The following is an 11,759-nucleotide window of genomic DNA, read 5'->3' as shown; positions in this document are numbered from 1 at the left end:
TAACATGACCTATTGAATGTCATTCTCACTCCCTAGTATCTGGAATCTGCATATCTCCAGCCCAAGATCTCAAATTGCGCCAGAATCTCTGCAAAGAATCTCGCCAAATGAGCTATAAACTCCAGGGATGATAGCCAGGGGTGTTCTCTAAATTTCCTGAAAAGCACAAGTTGATAGGACACTCGTAGCCACTATGGCGAGTGTTTGTTTGACTGAAGTGAGTAGCAAATTCTCAAAATGGCTTCTGTGTTGAATAGGAAAGGAAAGGATAGTTGATTCCAAATGAACCAGTAGCATGTGATTGGACGAACAAAATGTCAATCTTTCAGCCCTGGACACAATGCATGGTGAGGCCAGGCCTCCGTTGCCCACCCATTTTCAGTGATCTGGCCAATCACATATTGGCATGAAAAAAAATGCATTACATTGACTTCAATGAGAAGCTCATTTCCTAGGGGAGGCCTGGCCTCCCTTAATACAAACTGATAGGGAAATCTAGCCTGTTGCTTTACAATTGCAATATTGGGTTTTAGCCATGGGAAAATTTAGATTTATGAACAAAACTAAAATAATATGAATATAAAAAATAAAAAATATGTTTTTTGTTAAAATAAATAAATAAATATATTTATTGTTTTTTTTAAATCTCTCTCTTCTCTCAAATTATTGGGGAGGCCAGGCCTCCTCCACCTCTATGGATGAGCCTCCACTGCTACGCTCTAACTAATTGTCTGCACCTGTCTACACCCGCATTTATAGCCCAGTCGCGCTACTGTTCACTGCGAAATTGTCTGCCTCTTGAACTCCAAAGCAACTCTTGAGCATGGCTATTATTGATTACGCGTTACGATCCAAGCCTGTTTACCGACCATAGTTTATTGATTTCTGTTTTGTTGACCACCGCTTGTTTTTGACCACGTCCTCGCCTACCGTCTTTGTACTTTTGCCTCGCTGTTTGTTTTATGGTTTCGACTTCCGCATCGCCCTCGACTACGACTCTGCCTGCCGTCCGCCTGCACTTCAGCCCCGCTGACAGCTCTCCTGCTACCGGACCTCCCTGCACGTTTACCGACTACGAGTTTGCCTCTTCCCTCGGCACCGTGCTTTTTGTTTGTTTATCGTCTGTTTGGCTGGATCTACGTGTATGGACTTTGCTTGTTGTGACTACGCTCCTGGGATTCGTCCCAAATAAAGCCCTGACGGGACTTTATTCCATTATTGTTTCTGAGTCGTGCATTTTGGGTCCAACCCCCACGCACCCGTCTCAATTTTACTCTCAATATGAACAGCAGCACTCCCCTAAGACTGCCAATTCATGCACTAAGGTGTTGCTTTAAACGTACGTGTGTGTGTTTGTATCTTTATGTGCATGTGCATGTGCGTTATGGTGCCCCACTGGTTGAGAGAGAGAAATGGTGAACAAACAAAAAAAATAAGCGAAAATGTAAAAACTAAAAGGAGCCGGAATCCACGCGGCTGCGTTGGCCCGTATTTGTTTGTGGCGGGGCCATCCAATCCTCGAGGTTCCCCAGCCTTGGAAGACCTCCTTCTCAGCCTAGCCAGTCCTTCCGTCTACGGTTAAAGAGGGAGAGGTTAGCTGGGTTATAGCGAGAACAGTCCGCTCACGTGAATCCGGGATTTTTTTAGGTTTCCTTCGCGAAGTCCTCCCGTGGTCTTCCCCGAAATTCCTCCACGGTTCTCTTGTGTGGGTTCGCGCGTTGATTAGCCGCGCGTTGATTGGCCACACTCTGCACACACTCTTCACACACACTTCACACACTGGCTCTGAGTCTCTCTCCCTCTATCATGAGCCCCGCTCTGCTCGGGAATTCTTCCTTTTGTAGGGCGCCGCTCTCTTCCCCGAACTCGGCTCAGCTGCGCCTGTTCAATTAGAAACTTATTAGTGGCGTGTGGTCGCATAAATAGGCGCCAGCTTCTAAACAGTCTGCATCGAAATGAAATGTGGCGAAAGGGGCGATGAAATGTGGAGAGGGGGCGTTGCCAAAAACCCAATGCGTACAACTTATCACCTTAATGCTATCATAACACACAGAGCGCCGCGAGTACGCACAAGAACCGATAAAACACAATGCTATATGAACCTCTTTAATAATTTCAATACAATGCCACAAAACCAAGAACAGTTCCAATCATGCCACAAAACCAAGAACAGTTCCAATCATGCCACAAAACCAAGGGTTAATTTGCTGTAGCAATGGTGAAGATATCGCTTAAATAGACCTAAGCAAAGCCCATTACGTGACTGCAGTCCTCGCCAGCACAACAGTAAAAAAGTCCCAGTTCCCTACCTTAAATCAGTAGAGTTGAAGTCTTCGGTTTGTTGTTGAGTTGAATCTCCTAAGAAGTAGATCCTTCCACTCCACCTCAGATTTTCTACTGAGGTCATTCTCGAAGGCCAGCCTGATCAAATTAACCTTTCGTCTGTGTAACATGCTGCGTCTATGCTCTGTAAACACGTTTTTCAACGTTGAGAAAGAATTCTCGCACATAGCAGTTGAAGCCCCAAAAGTCAGCGCATGTTTGAAGGCAGTAAGAACCAGAGGCATGGCACTGAAGACATCCTTGTATCTGGAGACATGTTGGCCCAAAGTCATTGTCTCGCCACTCTGGTTGGTCACAAACTGACACGCAACGGTGAACTGCGCCTCGTCCACTTCAGTCTTGGTCAAATCCAGTAAAGGTTTCACTTTTTCAGTGTTCAAAAAATCATGAATGGCAGGGTCCACACTTAAGGCTTCCAAGTACTTGTAATTGCGTTCGCTGAAACGTCTAGCCATCTCTGCCAATGTGCAGTCTAAAATGGCAAAAAACAGTCTTTTGCACTTGGTGGCCAAGAGTCTCCTCGCCCATGTAGTTTTGAAGAGCTTTAGGGGCTGTAGCTGTCGCTCTGGTGGAGGGGCCTCACAATCACTGCAGTCAGCGTTGGGCCTTTATACTGTTGTAGGGGTCCTCGCACGGGACTCCAAATTATGTAGGGTCCTCGCACGGGCCGCCATATAACGCAGGGATTTTACTCTCTACGAAACCGGGGCGCCAGTTAAACGTTGTGTAGCAGTATAACTGCAAAAAGTAATCAGTCTCATAAAATTACTATTATCAGAAATATCTAACCACAAATTTAGTATTTTAATTAATAATTAAAATAACCAATATTAATGATTAAACATACCAATAACCTGAAGGTTGGAAGTTCTTCGAAAGATTGCTTTAACTCGGCTCTCATGTCTATGTGGTTCCAAAACGGACACCGGGGTTTAATAAAATATATTTATTAAACAAACGTAAAACACAGAACAGATAAACTAACGGGAAGTTAGTAAGGAAATTTAGTTGGGTATGTGTGTGTGCGTGTGTGTGGCGCGCGCAAGTGCGCGTGTCGCTTGAAGGAAAGGTAAGGTAAAAGTGGGAGTAGCTAGCTTGAGTAAGCTAGAGTTCTGGGTGTGGTAATGAGTTAGAGTTAGCTGTGAGAAGGGAGTACTTGCGTAGTTTTACTCTATATATGCGCAAAAGACGGCGAATCAATTCACGTACATATATATGTAGCTAACCAAACACATTACAATGGTTGGATGGTAAATATTGAAACACAGATTCACAAAAACAGTTAAGACTAAACTAAACACTGGCTATGCCTGAATGTTTGTTCTCTTACTGAGTCCATACGCATTGGATCCAAAAGACGTGCTGTCCTTGTAGGAGCGGCGATGGTGCTGTGAATGGTGTCCGGGAGAGATGCGCAGGCTGGGGTGTTCCCGTCTTTGCAGCGCGTTGTCGTCTGATCCGCTGGTCCTTTTCCAGGTGTAAAAGTTCGTTGCTGTTTCGTTGTTGAGCTTTGCAGGAGTAAACTGATGTAGCGCTCCGCGTACACCAGATTCCACTCGCTATAGGCCACGAAGTTACCGCGAGGTAACTGGGTGTGTCCGTAGGCCTGGTAGTGCGCTGTGCAGCATTCAGCCTCTGTCCGAGTCTCGGAGCAGATGAGCTGAAGCGAATGGCCAAAAGGGGTGCGTCGAAGAGAAGAAGCAGAAGAACAGAAGAAGCAGAAGAGAGAGATCCCAAGAACGTGTCTTGCTCTTATACGGGACCGTTTATTGCTCCCGCCATTACGGGATTGGCTGAACCAAGTTAGACGTCATTCGTGGTGGACGTCGCGGAATTTTCCTGTGGGAATGTGGAAGTTGTAGTCCCTACACTGTGCTGCTACAGTAAGTTCATGAAGGAATTTGTACAGTAGATTGCATACGTCAAGTCTCGGAATGCGTCCTCCAGGACAGAGCATGCACGATCACTAAGTGGAGTTGGTGATTAAAACAGTGAATGTAGGGGATCTCTCTCTGTAATTTATTCTGAATGATCCTCTGCATGTCCCCATCCTTTCCCGACATCACGCTGGCCCCATCATAACACTGACTTAGTATTTTGCCTGTGTCAAGGCCGACATTTGTCCTCTTCGAGGACCAATTCAGCGAGTGACAGAGCGTCACACTAGTCAGTGCTTACCATCACCAGAAGGTGCTCTCTCACTTGGAATTCACCGTCAACATAACGGATCACAACGGAGACGTTCTTGTGACCCGTGGGGTCCTTTGTTCCTTCAACCTTGATGGTGTACCATGACTTCCCAAAATCCCTGACTATTTCCTCTGTTACCATCGTAGCCATCAGTTCAATGACTTCGTTTTGTATGTCATGAGATGTGTATGTAGCATTTTTAGGGATGCTACTGTAAACCCGAGCCAATTCTTTATTCTGTTTCAAGGTATAACCAAAACGCGACAGGAAAAGCCCACACCCCGTTGCATTCCGGCTGTCTATGGCATCAATTGAACCCCTCAATGGCAATTCATTTAATACAAGGAATGTAATTGCGTCCACAATCCCAGCCACATAGACACGGTTTCGTGAGAGCTGTTCAGAATTGACCAGAGTGGAAATTTCGCTGCCTGTTGAAGATCGCAACTCTCTCTCTTTCCACACAGCCACACACAAGAGGTGCTCTTTGCTATTAGCATGTCTGCTAAACCCCTTAGCCTTGTCCGTAGCATGTTTCAAATCGGTATAGCCCACAGTTGAAAAAGCTGAATCGTTGCCTCCAAATTTTCTACAAGGAAAACAAAATGCAGCATCTCCTTCCACTGAATATTCCAACCAATCCCTGTCCTTGTACCATGTGCCTCCGAATGATCGGAAACAGTCATTTTTGTTCAATTGTCTCTTCGGATATTGCTTTAGGGTATTATTTAGAATATTGCTTTAGGGTTGGCTGAGCGGGACTCTCTTGGCCAGGGTCGCCAGGCTGAAGCCTCACATTAGCACTGTTAGCAACAGCTCTCTCATTAGCAGGACTCCCAGGAGTGAGCGACAGCGTGGTTTTTACACAACCCACACAACCCACAGTGGTTGGTGTGCTGGTGTCAGTTGTTGCTTTGCTTGGTCCAGGGTCCTCTGATGTAGATCCTCTTGCAACTGAAACTCCCTTTGTAATCCATTTTCGGATATCCATTTTAAAACCGTACAGCTAGACTAGTGCTCGGTCATAATGACAGAGTATGAGACTGCGCGAACTCCACACAAAATGTAACACTTTTTGTCACCCCAACAACCAATGAAATTGATTTGCAAATGTAGGCTATACTGTTACTTTGGATATAAGTAGTTGTGTTAAATTGAGTTGGGCAATTAATGTTTGGAAATAAGTATTTAAATATTTTGCACATTAAAAAAGTATTTATAACAAAATAAATTAATCTTCACTAAGGGGGCGGGGAGTGTCGTCTGAGGGGGCGACGCCCCCTAACGCCCCCCCGTGGCACCGGGCCTGTAGGGAAATATACATGGTTAATCAGTTTCCCCAGCTCCTGGCGCCGGCGTACTGGCTGTGTCCCTCCAGTGGTGTACCGATCCCCGATCCCTGGCCACCACAGGTGCTTTTCTTTTCAAAAAAATCTAAATCTAAAAAGGAAAAATCCAAAAACCCAAAAAGAAAAACGGAAAAAAAGGTCACTGGCCAAAAAATTTGGGACATCTGGGTTTAGCTCGGGGTTCAATAGTAGGGTTTACTCGCTCGGGGTTCAATAGTAGGGTTTACTCACTCGGGGTTCAATAGTAGGGTTTACTCGCTCGGGGTTCAATAGTAGGGTTTACTCGCTCGGGGTTCAATAGTAGGGTTTACTCGCTCGGGGTTCAATAGTAGGGTTTACTCACTCGGGCTCCGGGTAACCCTCCTCCGTCATGAGCCCCGCTTGGCGTTTGTTTTCTCCTTTTAAATGTTGCCGCTCCCTTCCCCGAACTCGGCGCAGCTGTGCCTGTTCAATCAGAGGAGGTTTAGTAGTTTCCAGTCACATTCCTCACGCGTCTCGCCTCGGGGCCGCTGTCCTTGGTGCTGATACTCCTCCCGGCCTTTCTCCAAGGTGCCGCTCTGAGATATGTGAGGGGAAAATATTCAGAGTTAATTATTTTCCCCAGCGCTTGGCGCCGGCGCACTGGCTGTTCGACCCCAGTGGTGTACCGATCGCAGGTCAGCTGCTTGGAGACCTATTTAAGTCTCTTCCAGGCACTGCTCTGAGCTTTGGTGTTTCAGTCACGTACACAGAGCTGGTATAGAGGTATAGAGGTGTAGAGGTGTAGAGGTATAGAGGTATAGAGGTGTAGAGGTGTAGAGGTATAGAGGTGTAGAGTCAGAGAGTTTTGAAGACTGAATTGCTTTTAATCTTGAGAAGCATTCAGTTAGAAATGAGAAATAGAGAGGTTTAGGGACATAGTTTGTTTTCCTTTCGGTTGGTTAGGTCCTGAGAACCTTCCCTTTTTTTGTTTCTGGGTTCCGCTTCTGTTTTGAAGAGCGAGTGGCAGAGTTTGGCGCATAAAGTTTAGCCCGTTCGATAAAAAAGAATTATCGTTTTGTTTTTCCTGACCAGTATTGCTCAGGTCAGTTTTTCTGTTGGCTGATCGCTGGAGAGTTTGGTTCCCTTTTTCCGTTCTTTCCTCGCCTATGCCAGTGGTTATCCAACTTATCGTTGGTAACTTTGTGATCCCTTCCCGGTCGCTCTTGGTCTCCCGCCCCTGCTCCCTTACAGCTTCTGTTTACTTCGACATTAATTGTAAAAGGCATTTTGAGCAGGGGTGGCAAAATCTTTGCACCCCACTGTAAATTTGGCAGTTACCTGTTTTTCTGCAGCCCTGTGAATTTTCAGAGAGTTGTCCTTGGAATGGAATCTTGAATAAAGAATAAAATAAATAAATGTGAACGGAAATGTGCTGTTAGATACGAAGCATTAAAAAATGTTTTATCTGTCTTTATTTAATGTGCTGACTGACTGCATTACAGACATATGTGAAACTTTTACTACTGCATTAAAGGGCAGTTTTTTATCTTTCACTTCATGTTTTAGACTATATAAAAAAAGTGCACAGCATTGAGGTTAGGGCATTGAGGTTAAAATTAGATTCTTTTTCCAGCGTTTCATTTTTTCTCCATCCTGATACCCATAACTTTGGCTTAAAATACTGTAGGTTTTACAGTAAACCTACAGAAAACTAATAGCAGGATATGATTTCAGTATTTATGTATTTTCTGTGATGCCATGATAAAGAAAAGACTGGATGGGCATTAATATTGGATTTGTTTAAATTAAGGAAAAAGCTATTGTATATACAGTACGACAACAATTATCTTTTATGATTGCTCTGTTAATCTGTCAACATTACACGTGAAATTAATAAATAAAAGTTTGCTGGTTCATAACTACATCGTCTTTATAGTGTAGTGATTCATACAATATGTCAATAATGATGATCAGTACATTTAGTACAATGTGTGCGTGTGCGTGAATGAATGCATGCGTGTGTGTGTGCGTGCGTGTGTGTGTGTGTGTGTGTGTGTGTATGTGTGTGTGTGTGTGTGTATGTGTGTGTGTGTGTGTGTGTGTGTGTGTGTGTGTGTGTGTGTATGTGGGTGTGTGTGTGTGTGTGTGGGGGGGGGTGTATGTGGGGGTGGGTGTGTGTGTGCTTGCTGTGTTATGTACATTATGGTGGGAAGAAGTACAGTAAAAACACGCAGAGAAGCACAGTCTCAAAAGGACAGTAAAAATAATAACCTTTGAATCATAGCACATACATGAGAGAAGATGTTTCCATAAGGATCTAATTTGAATATATATTTCTCGAGTAAACATTAGTAAGAAAGTAAGTCAGTCTTTATTTATTAAAACTTGGGTTTCAAAGTGCTTAAATTAAAACACCACATCCATACATAACAATGCAACTTTATAAGATCCCTCATCCCTCTACTAAAATTTGGGTTTCAGTTATTCTGCATTTCATGAGTGGAACAATCTGCAAAAAACTGAAACTTGAATTTGATTTGAATAATCTAATGAATGATTCAGTGATAAAAATATGCTTCAGCTTTTAACCTCTGCTATGCTCTGTAATTTCTGTAACACGACTGTTACATTCCCTTTCTGATGCTTGGAACTTGACTGTGAACCATCTTGTTGGGTAACATCATGCCAGATCCTGGTTAAATACAATGGAAACAGATGTATTCCTGCAGTAGCTCATTTTCAGTCTGCTGACTGTGTTTGGGCATTAATGCTGATTGGCTTATTCTGATTGAATTCTCTGTTTCTGTGTCATGAAGCCAAAGCAGTTTAATGATTAGAGCAACAATTGTAACGCAAATTTTGTATTTTTGTGAATACTATTGTATCATGACAAAGAAGAAGTTGAAGTTCACTAGCTTTATCAGAAATGGGTGGAAATATCACATTAATCACACATATTGTAATATTTTTAAACAAATTGTAACTGCATCGTCTTCATAGTGTAGTGATTCATACAGTATGTCAATAATGATCAGTACATTTGGTACAATGTATGCGTGTGCGTGCATGAATGCATGCATATGTGTGTGTGTGTGTGTGTGTGTGTGTGTGTGTGTGTGTGTGTGTATGTGCTTGCTGTGTTATGTAAATTATGGTGGGAGGGAGTACAGTAAAAAGCATGCTGAGAAGCACAGTCTCAAAAGGACAGTAAAAATAATAACATTTGAATCACAGAACATACATGAGAAAAGGTCTTTCCATAAGGATCTAATTCTAATATATATTTCTCGAGTAAACGTAAGTAAGAAAGTAAGTCAGCCTTTATTTATATAGCACCTTTTAAAACTTGGGTTACAAAGTGCTTCAAAATAAAACACCACATCCATACATAACAATGCAACTTCATAAAACCCCTCATCCCTCAACTAAAATTTGGGTTTCAGTTATTCTGCATTTCATGGGTGGAAAAATCTGCAAAAAACGAAAACTTTGAATTTGATTTGAATAATCTAAAGAATGATTCAGTGGTAAAAGTATGCTTCAGCTTTTAACCTCTGCTATGCTCTGTAATTTCTGTAACACAACTGTCACATTCCCTTTCTGATGTTTGGAACTTGAATGTGAACCATCTTGTTGGGTAACATCATGCCAGATCCTGGTTAAATACAATGGAAACAGATGTATTCCTGCAGTAGCTCATTTTCACAGTCTGCTGACTGGGCATTAATGCTGATTGGCTTATTCTGATTGAATTCTCTGTTACTGTGTCATGAAGCCAAAGTAGTTTAATGATCAGAGCAACAATTGTAACGCAAATTTTGTATTTTTGTTAATACTATTGTATCATGACATAGAAGAAGTTTAAGTTCACTAGCTTTATCAGAAATGGGTGGAAATATCACATTAATCACACATGTGCTATGTAAATACTATACTCAGCAACACATGTTCCTCAAAACGCCACATTAATATGAGCACTTCCTCTTTTGTGAGTTTGTACTTGTGCTCTTGAGTGGAGAGAGATTGGATATTCTTCTGTGCTACAGTAAGTCGATTTCTTCCTGTGTAACGCTTGGCTCAGTCAAATGACTGATTATGTTTTCAGGCTACCACTGGCATAGCATTTAATTAAAAAGTACTGCTCTGAAGCGCATGCATCCTCTCAATAATGCAAGTGTATTTCTCACGATACGATATGGCTGTGATTTCGTTTTTTACCGAATGATATTATAATAATGAAATTATTATTTGAGCATTGACGCTGTATGTCACATATCCGTGACGCTACTCTGTAAAGGGGGGTGACAGCACAGTACTCAATTTTACAGAACACTTAATTAAGAAACTGCATCAGATTCGATTTCTGGTATATAAAAAAAAATGAGATAAGTGGTGATTTGGAATCTTTAAATTTTCGTCTATCGTCCAGCTATAAATCAGTTATGCTTCACAATGAGAACATGTGGAAAAAAAAGAGAGAAAAAAAGAAAAAGGTATTAAATCTACCCGACTCCAGTCCGAAGCCCCGATCGACAGCGAACTTGGTCAAAACATTCTTTCAAGACGGCGCTACCTATTCCATTAAACCAGCTACCACAATAAATTATAGATTGTTGCTGGAGATCAGATACCATTTCTTCAAGCTGACAACAAGCCTTACATTTTGATGTTTAACTTCGTATTTGGGCGTCAAGTGCTGTCTACCCTCACTCAGTATCTTCAGCACCCAACTGGTAAAGAGTATCCCTAGCTAGCCGTTAGCTTAGTTCCTTTAGCACTGTGACGAAGATGTTGAAGATTGGTGAGATTGATTATTGTGACAAATCTGAAAATACAGTTGTATTCCAGTTTGTTCTGATTTGCTTGTTGCATGCCTCTGCACACACCGGTCACTCACTCTCAATGCTCCAAATAAAACAATTTGCTCTGTTCCGTCTGGCAACACAACTACATAAAATAATAAAGCACGGAGCAGAGATAACGTTTCACTTCGTTTACTGGCGAACTGTAAAACATATCACTGCGCAGCATACGTGCATACATTATAGCCGTGTATCAGTGCAACATAAAATAGTTTTTTAGTCCATTTGCAAGTCCATTACATGCTCCACATCAATTTCGTAAAAATAATTGTTTATTTCAACAAACATAGGCTAACGTTACCGTCTTGAAGCGACCGCTTCCACCAGAAGTTAGCATCCGTTCAATGGTAGTGTTTTTCCTGAGGAATGTGGTTTATGATTATGATTATGGCAGATTCTTGATTATGGCAGTTTTTTTATTATGGAAGCTTCCCCGCCGCACTGTCATGGGAGAGCACCATTACCTCTTCACTGTATGCTGAAACGGATCACGTACGTGACTCGTACCAAGTGTTTATGAAAACCTAAGGAATTACGCTTTACACAAGGAAACGCTGATCTGGAAGTAATTTCTTATTTATTTGTCATCAACATTGCACTCTTCGGATCATCGTGATCTAACTTCGAGTTCTAAACATGGTGAGTCTACGTTATTGGTAAAAACAGAAAGCCTGCACAAATAATGAACTTGTTGAAAGTAATCTAAAGCACAACCGACCTGGTTTAAAAGTTAATATAGAACTGATTATGGAGCATTACATCAAGTGTATGATTGTCTGTCTCAGCTATTTTTGACGCTGCACCTTGAGCTATTGCATGCATCTTTTCGGAGATTTAAAACTGCGCACGATTCACAACATGACAACAACACATGACGGCAAGAGGCTCTCTGTTACACGCGATCACAAGTTTCAGATGGAGTTCATTTTGTAAGAACATCTTGGCTGTGATGCCAATGAGCAACACAATAATGTTTGTCGTCTAGTTTCATTTGCACTATATGCATTGCTAGTTTACACAGTTGTATACATACTACTTACAATCTCACTTACAT

At 42.2% G+C, this 11,759-nt stretch overlaps 1 protein-coding gene across 3 annotated transcripts in view; it reads left to right on the top strand.

The window, feature by feature from the left end:
• The first annotated feature begins 9,845 nt into the window (after nt 1-9,845).
• Nucleotides 9,846-11,759, top strand: part of LOC133128375 (myelin-associated glycoprotein-like) — a 33,225-nt gene continuing 31,311 nt past the window's right edge. For 2 of the 3 annotated variants that reach the window (XM_061241845.1, XM_061241829.1), the window contains exon 1: nt 9,846-9,888. The gene's annotated coding sequence lies outside the window, so the exon portion shown is untranslated. Of the gene's footprint in view, nt 9,889-10,959; nt 11,345-11,759 lie in introns of those variants that run through there. The other variant, XM_061241837.1, reaches the window with a different exon arrangement.

Source organism: Conger conger, chromosome 1 (assembly GCF_963514075.1).
Source record: "Conger conger chromosome 1, fConCon1.1, whole genome shotgun sequence".
Taxonomy (NCBI): domain Eukaryota; kingdom Metazoa; phylum Chordata; class Actinopteri; order Anguilliformes; family Congridae; genus Conger; species Conger conger.
This window is presented reverse-complemented; position numbering and strand designations above follow the sequence as displayed.